Source organism: Myotis myotis, unplaced genomic scaffold (genome assembly GCF_014108235.1).
Source record: "Myotis myotis isolate mMyoMyo1 unplaced genomic scaffold, mMyoMyo1.p scaffold_m19_p_2, whole genome shotgun sequence".
NCBI lineage: Eukaryota > Metazoa > Chordata > Mammalia > Chiroptera > Vespertilionidae > Myotis > Myotis myotis.
The window spans coordinates 133,247,170-133,259,430 of record NW_023416324.1 but is presented as its reverse complement, the minus strand read 5'-3'; positions in this window follow the sequence as shown (position 1 = coordinate 133,259,430).

Genomic DNA, 12,261 nt, shown 5'->3' with positions numbered 1-12,261 from the left:
GAATTGAATGATTGACATTCATTAGAAGGCAACCCAGTTGGTTTTGGCTTTCCCTTCCTTCACCCATTCATGTCCTTAATCATTCCTTCCGTATTCTGAGATAAGCACTCAATGTCCATAGCAAAGCGGGTACATACAATCTGATCATTGGTTCAGCTTCATTTTCTCCATAAATAATGTAACCAAGTGATATGTTCTTACCTGACCTTGTGTTTTTTTTTTTAATTTTTTAAAATATATTTTATTGATTTTTTACAGAGAGGAAGGGAGAGGGATAGAGAGTTAGAAACATCAATGAGAGAGAAACATCGATCAGCTGCCTCCTGCACACTCCCTACTGGGGATGTGCCCGCAACCAAGGTACATGCCCTTGACGGGAATCGAATCTGGGACCCTTGAGTCTGCAGGCTGATGCTCTATCCACTGAGCCAAACCGGCTAAGGCTACCTGACCTTGTTTTGATGTCCATTGTCTGTATGTAAAGCCTTTCAGCCTTCCAGTGCTGCTGATCTAACGCCTTACAGGTTTTTGCTAACTTGAGCATCAGAACGGACACTCGTAGTCCTTTAACCTGAAGGAGACACAGAGATAAGATGGAGGAAGAGAAATTATAGAGATTCAGCACAAAGATAAATTAAAACTGATAGTTGAGAAATATGAAGAGAAGATCAGTGCTGTAAATTTTACATATGGATTGAACTTAATAAAAGAGATGCAGACCAACTTAAAAACGCATGTAAAATGTAATAAATACAAGAAAATTATTCTTTTTATTTTCAGAAAAGGAAAATGAGATTTAGGAAATTTAAATAATTTATCTATAATCACAAGTGATGGGGTAATAGGAAAGGGACCTAGTTCTAGATCCTTGGACATCAAACAGTTTGTTCCTTCCAAATATATATAGTGAGAGTGAGAAAAACTACAACCTTTCTATATGGGTATAAATTTCATAATTTTTTTTCCTTTTCAACTCATTATAATATTGCCTTCAATGCTGAGATAATTTCTCTTTTATTTATTTTCCCAACTTTAATTAATTCTTGTTTTATTTCTTTCATTTCATCAAATTTGTTCTTGGTTTTTAAATTTATCTTCCATATTTATTTTTTAATATCTCCAGATATGTGTGGAAACCATTAATTTTATTCAAATAGTGTTAGTTTTTAATTCCATTTTAAGGAAATTTTTGTCATTTGAACTGTTTTAATTCTCAATTTATTGAGCTGAGAATTTGTCTTGTTATATTTCCTTTACATATATGACTAATACTTTTGTCTACTGATGTTTTTGACAGGATTTAAGAGGATCCTTTCTGTTAGTCTAGCAAAGAACAGTTTTGCAGTTTAATTGATGGTTTTTGGTGTGTTTGGATTTTGTTTTGTTTTTGTAGTTATTGTTTTGGTAAGTTGACTCCTATATCGTTTGTTCTCTTTTGTCTAAAATGTTCCTCAGTATGTGCCTGGCCCAGGGACCAAACCAACAACCTAGGAATGTGCCCTGACAAGAATGGAACCTTCTACCTTTTGGTGTATAGGACAATGCTCCAACCAACTGAGCCACTCTGGCTGGGGTAGTATTTTTATTTTGAAAAAGACTATTTTTTATGTCACTATTTACTTTAGACACATACTTTACATTGGTAATTCAGACTAGCATTTGCTAGTGTTAAGCTTGTTATATGGTTGATTGTGATCACATGAAAAATAATTTATTGTGCAAGGTAAGTATTTTCATAGTTACTAACTCAGATAAAGATATTCAGTGTCATTTCATGGTATACAGATTGAAACAAGAATACAGTTTTCACAAGACTAACTAATGAAAACAAAATATACTAATTATACTCTCTATGGTAAAAAGATTACTTTATAGCTGAATAATGAATTCTTGGTCTTACTTGTTATTTTTGAAAAATACAAAACTTTTCTTCAGGCCAATGTGGCTCAGTTGGTTGAGCATCATCCCATGAACCCAGAGGTAACTGGTTTGATTCCCGGTGTGGGCACATGCCCGGGTTGTGGGCTCCATCCCCAGTAGGGAACATGCAGGAGGCAGCCAGTTGAACTTTCTCTCCCATCTTTGTTTATCTCTTCCTCGGCCTTCCCCTTTCTCTAAAAATCAATAGAAAGTAAAGAACTCCCTAAAGTTTTGGAAAATCAAATGTAAATTTCTGTTTAGTACTGAATTTCTGGTGCCTACAAAAGTTTCTGGCAGGTAGTGAGTTCTCAGTACATATTAACTATTGACTAGATATTAATACTGAAGAAAAATTATATTAAACTTTCACTGTAACATTGTCAAATCTTCATTTTCTAAGTACATAGACCTGAGATCATTGAATTCCTTCCTCACTCACATATGTCTTTGACCCTCTTTTCTGTAATGCACACTATCCCAGACCTGACTGGATACTTTGGACATGTTTTTAGACTGGATTCTACTTTTAGACCTTATGTGCAGCTGCTTCAAACTTACAGTGAATTTTCTTGCTTTCCAGACACAACCTATTGCAGAAGCCTTGGTGACATTTGTTCTCATTAACTGCATCCTCCTGAACTATGCCTCTTGCTTCAATCTCCAATGATTTGTCTCAAAGCTGCCATCTCTGAAACAGGCAGAGGACAAAGGACTTGTCTCCAAGGACCATTTATAGAAGCAGTGACACCAGTATCTAGGATCTTGGAGAGGGGCAGAAACTCAGTTAATAAGAAACTGGAGGAAAAAGGTCAAAATAATATAAATACCATAACTGACAAGTCTAACTTGCTGAGTACTAAACTAGAAATTCTTATGGCTGTAAAGGTTAGGAAAACATAGAGGTAGGCTCTTAACAGAGTTTTGAACAAAAATATATTTTATGTAAGTCTGAGTTACCTGCCATTCCAATCTCATAATTGAGATTGCGAGAACATATCTGTCCCTGTGAAGAGAATAGACAGAGGTGTGATGGTCTCCATTTGAATCATGAGGAGGCAGAGAACAAAGTTGTCTGCTTTGAGTAAAGAATGATGTTTCTAAGAATAGCTATTTATATTCCCTGCATCATAGTTCTATATCCAAATGTTTTCATTACAATGACAGTTACAAGAAAATTGAAATACCTTATAAACATGAACTTTCTAACTATTCATAAAAAGTAATTTGTTAGCAATGTTTATTTGAAGTAATCTATGAAGATAATTCTGACTCCCTCCCTGCCCTCCCATCTAGGATCAATAAATCAGATGCTACATAATGTCCTTGCTGAGTGTGATTAATTCATTGAGTTTTCAATGTTCTAACATTCCTTAAAAAACAAATTTGGTGTATTACATTTACTGAAGCTACAAAATTTGATTTAACTAATGAGTATCTTTTTTTCACAAAGCAGTTATAAGAAAAAAATCTGAAAATTTAATGTAAATTGCAATAATTACCAACTACATGCTATTATAAAAATGTCTTCTGCTTCTGACTTAGTGTGTTACTTAGTAATATCTTGAATCTTGACATATTTCATGTGGGAGGAAAATTAATTCTGACTATTTTAGTTTAAATTAATACTAGGCTATTTTGAAATGGTATTTCTAAGCACATATGCTACTGAAAATTTACTGCTACTCTTTTAAAATCTTTTGTTATCCTAGTTTTATTAGTATGTGCATATCTGTCATTGAAAAGTATATATAATATGATTTTTCTACATTATAGGCTGTTTTGAGTTTTAAATATTACCTTTTCATATTGTATAATAATAATGTCTTACCTTCAATTTTTAAATTTGTCAACAGAATAATTTTTAGCTGTGAGAAAGTAACAATATGCTGAAATATTTGGTAATGTTTATTTTATGTACTTATGAAATCATTTTAATCTGACTCTTGAAAATGAGCTCCCATGTGAATTCTAATTTTTAATATGACTGCTCAGATAATTCAATGCATATGTCCAATATTTGGAATTTGGTCCATTGAAAAAAATTGTAACTAGTCTACATCCTTAACTTAAAAAAAGAACATTAGGGTACTTAACTTTCTCATGCCTTTGTCTTCTTATTTCCTTAAAGTGCTAGTATTTCAAAAGAGGTAAATAGACCTGAAACACAAATGTTATTCGATTAACTAATACATAAATATAATGACCAGGTTTTAAGAAAGCATAGGTAAGTATAAATTTATATCCCTCCTTGTATTTAAATAGTTTCTTGATGAAAACATAGGTCTGTTTAAAAAGTTCAGAGTAGATAATTTATGCTCCCAAGAAAAGTGCTTTGATTTCTTTGATTTATGATGACTTTCTTCAGGCTAATATCTCAGACCCCACCTACTGACATCTTGTAAGAAATATATTGACACTTTGGAATAGCAATACAAAAATGCCATAGTATAGCCATGGTGAATCTCTTAAGTCTTGATGATAAAATGTTCTCTTAGTCATTTTTAATACAGTTTAAATGCCCTACTTAGAATGAGAAAATATTCCTAAATATTAACTCCGGGTCATATAATTCTGGTTAGTAACCACAAGAAGTTTCAAAGACCTTCATACTATTTTAAGTTTAACATAATAATAAAGGCACACATATTTCATTTATATTTTATTTACACACATTCATGTGGTTTGAATTTTTTAAATTTTCAAGAAACTTTATTTATTTTTTATTAATTGAATTTATTGGAATGACATTGGTTAGAACAATCATATAGGTTTCAGTTGTGCAACTCAATAAAATATCATCTACACACAGCATTGTGCACCCATCGCCCCAAGCAAAATCTCTTTCCGTCTCCATCTTACTTCCTTTGCCCACCTCCATCTATACCCCACCCCCTTTCCCTGTGGCCATCATCATACTGTTGTGTGTGTCTATGTCTCTCTTTCTCTCTCTCTCTCTCTCTCTCTCTCTCTCTCTCGATATATATATATATATATATATATATATATATATATATAGCCCAGTGCACGAAATTTGTGCACCCGGGGGGGGGGGGCTAAACTGGCAGCGGACATCCCCATCCCAATCCGGGACCACTGACTCCTAACTGCTCACCTGCCTGCCAGCCTGATCACCCCCAACTGCCCCCCACTGCCGGCTTGCTTGCCCCTAACCGCCTCTGCCTTGGCCCCGCCACCATAGCTTTATCGAGAAGGATATCTGGAAGGTCTCCTGGTCTAATTAGCATATTACCCTTTTATTAGTATAGATGTGTGTGTGTGTGTATAGTTTTTGCTAACCCCTTCACCTTCTTTCATACAGTCCTCTCACACCCCTCCTCTCTGACAGCTGTCAGTCTCTTCCATGTTTATGCTCAAATCAATCATATTTAATTGTTTATCAAAGTATTAATCCCTATAACAACTTTTACTGATATTAAATAGTGATTTCTTTTTTTAATCTTCACCTGAGGATATATGTTTATTAACTTTTAGAGAAAGTGGAAGGGAGAGCGAGAAACATAAATGTGACAGAAATATCAATGTGAGTGAAACATTATCGGCTGCCTCCTGTACATGCCTTGAGAGGGGATTGAACCCACAACCTAGGTATGTGCCCTGACCAGGAATCAAGTCCACAACCTTTTGGTACAAGGGGGATGCTCCAACCAACTGAGCACTGAGGCAGGACAGTAAAGATTTCTTAAAAAAATATATATATATATAGAGGAAAAGAAAGAGAGGGAAGATGGCGGCGATATAGGCAGACGCGTCCCAGATCCTGTCCCGGAGCAAATGGAGTGAGGAGCTGAAACTAATAACATCCACCCCGAATTGGCGAAATTGCTCAGCTGGTGAGACAGTTTGCAGCCGGGAAGGGCAGAACTCCCCTGGAAAGGTAAAAAAAAAAAACAGGGTTTTGGGCAGGAAAGTTTGCCAGACCTCTGAGCCCAGAGAGTCGGAGGGAGACCGCGTGGCAGACAGCCGCGTCCCTTGGGACAGGCACGGCCAATGACAGGGGGAAAGGAGAACCGTGGGATTCCTGGCGCCTGGGGAATTGAGAGCTGGGTTCTGTGATCATGGAGGACTGAGCCTAAAGGGGGCAGCCTGAAGAGCTGACCAGACCATGCAGTCCCGGTAAGAGAAGAAGCTTACAGAAACCAAGCCTTCCCCGTTTCTGCGGCCGGCGTTTGTTTGTTTGTTTTCACTGAATCCTGTTCATGAGACATTTCGGATACAGACACTCACCTGTGCTGAAGAGAGGGAGAGTGTGCAGAGGAGTGGAATCTGGGGAGAGACTGAGGAGAGAAGGGGGGCCGGGAGAGGTGGCAACGAATTGAGTGCTGAGACACCCCTGAGCCCAGGTCTGGGGCAGCCATTCTCTCCAGAGAGTGAGACTCCTCCCCCCAGCCCCCAGGCAAGGAGCACAGCCACACCCAGATTCCACCCTGTAGGAGATCAAGGATTAAAATAACCTGATCAGTCCCTGGGAGTTATCAGGGTCTGGCCTATAGAGGGATTTTCAATCCCAGCAACAACACAGCGCCGGTAACTAACTATTACACAGCCAGCTCTGGGCAGTGAACTTCCTCTGGACAGAGAGGCCCTATAGCCTCAGAGGCCAACCCCAGAACACTGCCACCCAGAGGCTGACCCACAAACTGACTCTTTGCTAAACACAAAATAAGGCAGTCTGGGAAACAAATGCGGCCTGCTTTAAAATAAGGACTGTGGTTTACAACACAGAGGAACAGTGTATCGCAGGGAAACCCAACACTCTCCTGAATACCTGGCAGGTCTAAGGTGAGCCACACTAAAGAATAGAAGAACCGAAGGACCTTCACTACTGCAATTTTTTTTTTCTTTTTTCACCTTTTAACTACGAAACCAATTTTTTTTTCTTCTTCTTTTTTTTTCTTTTCTTTTTTTTTCTTCTTTTTCCATCACCTGATTTTACCCTTTTAATTACTACCTTCTTATTTTTAACCAGTATTATTACTGCTACCATTTTACCATTTTTTAAAGTGCCATTTTATTTTCTCTTTATTTTATTTTGGGATTAGTGTTCTCCATTCTATTTTCATCGTTATATTATTGGTTGTTTCTAGTTTGCATTCATCTTCAGGGAGCTGTTGCTGGAATTTGTTGGGATTAATGGCTGTTCTATAGGAGTATTCTCCTCAGATAAAAAGTCTCTTCCCTTCTTCCACTTCATTCTCTCTTTTCGCTCTTTTTTTTTCTTTCTTTTTTCTCTTTCTTTTTTTTCTTTTCTTTTCTTTTCTTGCTTTTATTTTCCCCCCTCCTTTTTCCCAATTTAATTTTTGTACTGCTTTTTTTGGTCCCTACTTTTCTTTTCTTTTTTCTCTTTTATCTTTTTCCCTTCCTTCCTCCTTATCCCCTAATTTTCTTAATTCGGGTGGTCACCTTTATTTGGGGTTATTAATATCGTGAATATATTTGTGTATAGTGCCTGGTACGTGGTGCCTTGTTGTGTTGTATTTTGTGCCTTTAAATCAACGCAGCAGATCCAAGCAACAGCAACCTCCTGAGCACCACACCCTCTGCTGAGGAACAGCAGCTGTACATGAAACCTCGCCCCACCAGCCAGAAGAGCCACCACAGCTGTGAACAGCACCCACCAGAGGAGCTGCTGCCAACTGAAGAGCCGCTGCTACCGCAACCGCCCGAAGAGCAACCACAGACCAAGGAGTCACTGCCACCAAGGGAGCAACCACTGAACGACTCAACGTCTAGATATGTCAGTGAGATCAAACATGGGTAGACAAAGAAACCCCCAAAGGAAAGAGAAGGAGGACTCTCCAGAAAAGCAGCTAAGTAATACAGAGGCATGCAACATGACAGAAAAAGAATTCAGAATAAGGGTCCTAGAGTGCATAAACCAGATGGAAGAAAAAATCGACAACCTCTGCAAGAAGCAAGAAGAAACAGATGAAAAAAATCGATAACATATGGAAGAAGCTAGAAGAAACAGATGAAAAAATCAACAACTTAAGTAAGACCCAAGAGGAAATGAAGAGTGAAATAGCTGCAATGAAAAACTCCATTGAAAGTATCAACAGTAGACTAGGAGAAGCGGAGGACCGAATTAGTGAATTAGAAGACAAGGAAGCAAAACACACCCAAAATGTACTGCAATTGGAGAAAAAAATGAAAAGACAGGAGGAGAGCCTAAGGGAGCTTTGGGACAACATGAAACGAAACAACATACGAATAATAGGGGTACCAGAACAACAGAAGGATGAACAAGGATTAGAAAAGCTATTAGAAGAAATAATATCAGAAAACTTCCCTGAGGTGGGGAAGAAAAAAGTCACACAAGCCCAGAGAGTCCCAAACAAGGTGAACCTGAAAAGACCCACACCAAGACACATCATAATTACCATGGCAAATGTTCAGGACAAAGAGAGAATCTTACAGGCTGCAAGAGAGAGACGGAAAGTTACATACAAGGGATCTCCAATTAGATTGTCAAATGATTTCTCAACAGAAACACATCAGGCCAGAAAAGAATGGACAGAAATTTACAAAGTGATGCAAAGCAAAGGACTGAATCCAAGAATACTCTATCCAGCAAGGCTATCATTCAAACTTGAAGGGGAAATAAGAAGCTTCACAGACAAAAAAAGGCTAAAGGAGTTTATCACCACCAAGCCAGCAATGCAAGGAATGCTAAAGGGACTGGTGTAAAAATAATAAAAAGCTCAGAAAGAAAACAGCCACACAAAAAAAAGAAATGGCTACAAACAAGTACCTTTCAATAGTAACTTTAAACGTAAACAGACTAAATGCTCCAAACAAAAGACATTGAGTGGCTGAATGGATAAAAAAACATGACCCATACATCTGCTGTATACAAGAAACCCAACTCATTAGAAGGGACTCACACAGACTGAAAGTGAAAGGATGGAAAAATATCTTTCAGGCAAATGGAAAGGAAAAGAAAGCTGGGGTAGCAATACTTATATCGGACAAAATAGACCTCAAAGTGCAGGCCATAACAAGAGATAAGGAAGGCCACTTCATAATACTAAAGGGATCAATACAACAAGAAGATATAACCCTGGTAAACATATATGCACCCAATGCAGGAGCACCCAAATTCATAAAAAAACTCCTGGAAGATATCAAAGGAGAGATCAACAACAATACAATCATAGTAGGGGACTTTAATACACCACTGACAGCACTGGATAAGTCCTCTAGACAAACAATCAGCAAAGATACAGCAATCCTAAATGACTCACTAGATCAGATGGACTTAATTGACATCTTCAGAACACTTCACCCCAGTGCCACGGAATATACATTCTACTCAAGTGCTCATGACACATATTCAAAAATAGACCATATATTGGGTCACAAGCAAAGTATCCCCAAATTCAAGAAGACTGAAATCATAAAAAGCATCTTCGCAGACCACGATGGCGTAATATTAGAAATAAACCACAATAAAAACAACCCAAAATACTCAAACACCTGGAAGCTGAATAGCATGCTAGTAAATATTGATTGGGTTACCAATGAAATCAAAGAAGAAATTCAAAACATCCTGGAAACTAATGACAATGAAAACACAACAATCCAAAACCTATGGGACACAATGAAAACAGTCCTGAGAGGGAAGTTTATAGCTCTACAGGCCTATCTCAACAAACAAGAAAAAATGGTAGTAAATCAGCTAACTCTACAACTCAAAGAATTAGAAAGAGAGCAACAAGAAAACCCCAGAGTGAGCAGAAGGAAGGAGATAATAAAGATTAGAGCAAAAATAAATGACATAGAGACCAAAAAAACAATACAGAAAATCAATGAAACCAAGAGCTGGTTCTTTGAAAGGATAAACAAGATTGACAAACCTCTAGCCAGGCTCACCAAGAAGCAAAGAGAGAGGAACCAAATAAACAAAATCAGAAACGATAGAGGCAAAATAACAACAGACCCCACAGAAATACAAATGATTGTTAAAAAATACTATGGACAGCTCTACTCCAACAAACTAGACAACCTGGAGGAAATGGACAAATTCCTAGAAAAATACAACATTCCAAAACTCAATCAGGAAGAATCTAAAAATCTCAACAGGCCAATAACTATGGAAGAAATTGAAGCAGTCATCAAAAAGCTTCCAGCAAACAAAAGCCCAGGACCAGACGGCTTCACAGGGGAGTTTTACCAAACATTCAAGGAAGAAATAAAACCAATCCTCCTCAGACTACTACAAAAAATTCAAAAGGAAGGAACACTTCCAAGCTCATTCTATGAAGCCTGCATCACCCTAATACCAAAACCAGGTAAAGACAACACAATGAAAGAGAATTACAGGCCAATATCCCTCATGAACATAGATGCCAAAATCCTCAACAAAATCTTAACAAATCGGATTCAGCAGTACATCAGAAAGATCATACACCATGACCAAGTAGGATTTATCCCAGGGATGCAAGGATGATACAATATCTGCAAATCAATAAACGTGATACATCACATAAACAAATTGAAAGAAAAAAACCACATGGTCATATCAATTGATGCAGAAAAAAGCATTTGACAAAATTCAACACCCATTTTTGATAAAAACTCTCAGCAAGGTGGGAGTAGAAGGATCATACCTCAACATAATAAAAGCCATATATGACAGGCCCACAGCCAACATCATACTCAATGGACAAAAACTAACACCATTTCCCCTAAGAACAGGAACAAGACAGGGATGCCCACTCTAACCACTCCTGTTCAACATAGTACTGGAAGTGTTAGCCATTGCAATTTGGCAAGAAGAAGAAATAAAAGGCATCCAAATTGGAAAAGAGGAAGTAAAACTGTCCTTATTTGCAGAGGACATGATATTATACATACAAAACCCTAGAGACTCCCTGAAAAAGCTACTAGACTTAATACATGAATTTGGCAATGTAGCAGGATACAAAATTAACCCCAAGAAATCCGAGGCATTTCTATACACCAATAGTGAACTTTTAGAAAGAGAGATTATAAAAACAATCCCGTTTACCATCGCACCAAAAAAATTAAGCTACCTAGGAATAAACTTAACTAAAGAGGTAAAAGACTCCTACTCAGAAATCTACAGGACGTTGAAAAAAGATATAGAGGAAGACATAAACAGATGGAAGAACATACCGTGTTCATGGATTGGTAGAATCAACATCATTAAAATGTCCATACTACCCAAAGCAATCTATAAATTCAACGCACTTCCCATTAAAATACCAACGACATACTTCAGAGATCTAGAACGAACTCTCCAAAAATTCATCTGGAATAAAAAAAGACCCCGAATAGCTGCAGCGATCCTGAAAAAGAACAAAGTAGGTGGGATCTCAATACCAGATATCAAGTTGTATTACAAAGCCACTGTTCTCAAAACTGCCTGGTACTGGCACAAGAATAAGCATATAGATCAATGGAATAGAATAGAGAGCCCAGAAATCGGCCCGAACCAATATGCTCAATTAATATTTGACAAAGGAGGCAAGAACATACAATGGAGCCAAGCTAGTCTCTTCAATAAATGGTGTTGGGAAAATTGGACAGATATATGCAATAAAATGAAACTAGACCACCAACTTACACCATACACAAAAATAAACTCAAAATGGATAAAGGACTTAAATGTACGACAGGGAACCATAAAAATTCTAGAAGAATCCAAAGGCAACAAAATCTCAGACATATGCCGAAGCTATTTCTTCACTGATACAGCTCCTAGGGCACTTGAAACTAGAGAGAAAATGAACAAATGGGACTCCATCAAAATAAAAAGCTTCTGCACAGCAAAAAAACCATCAACAAAACAACGAGAAAACCCACTGTGTGGGAAAACATATTTGCCAATGTCATATCTGATAAGGGCCTAATCTCCAAAATTTATAGGGAACTCATACAACTTAACAAAAGGAAGATAAACAATCCAATCAAAAAATGGGCAAAGGATCTAAATAGACACCTTTCAAAAGAGGACATTCAGAAAGCCAAGAGATATATGAAAACATGCTCAAAGTCACTAATCATCGGAGAGATGCAAATCAAAACAATAATGAGGTACCATCTCACACCTGTCAGACTGGCTATCATCAACAAATCAACAAACGACAAGTGCTGGAGAGGATGTGGAGAAAAAGGAACACTTGTGCACTGCTGGTGGGAGTGCAGACTGGTGCAGCCACTATGGAAGACAGTATGGAGTTTCCTTAAAAAACTGAAAATGGAACTCCCATTTGACCCTGTGATCCCACTTCTAGGAATATATCCCAAGAAACCAGAAACACCAATCAGAAAGGATATATGCACCCCTATGTTCATAGC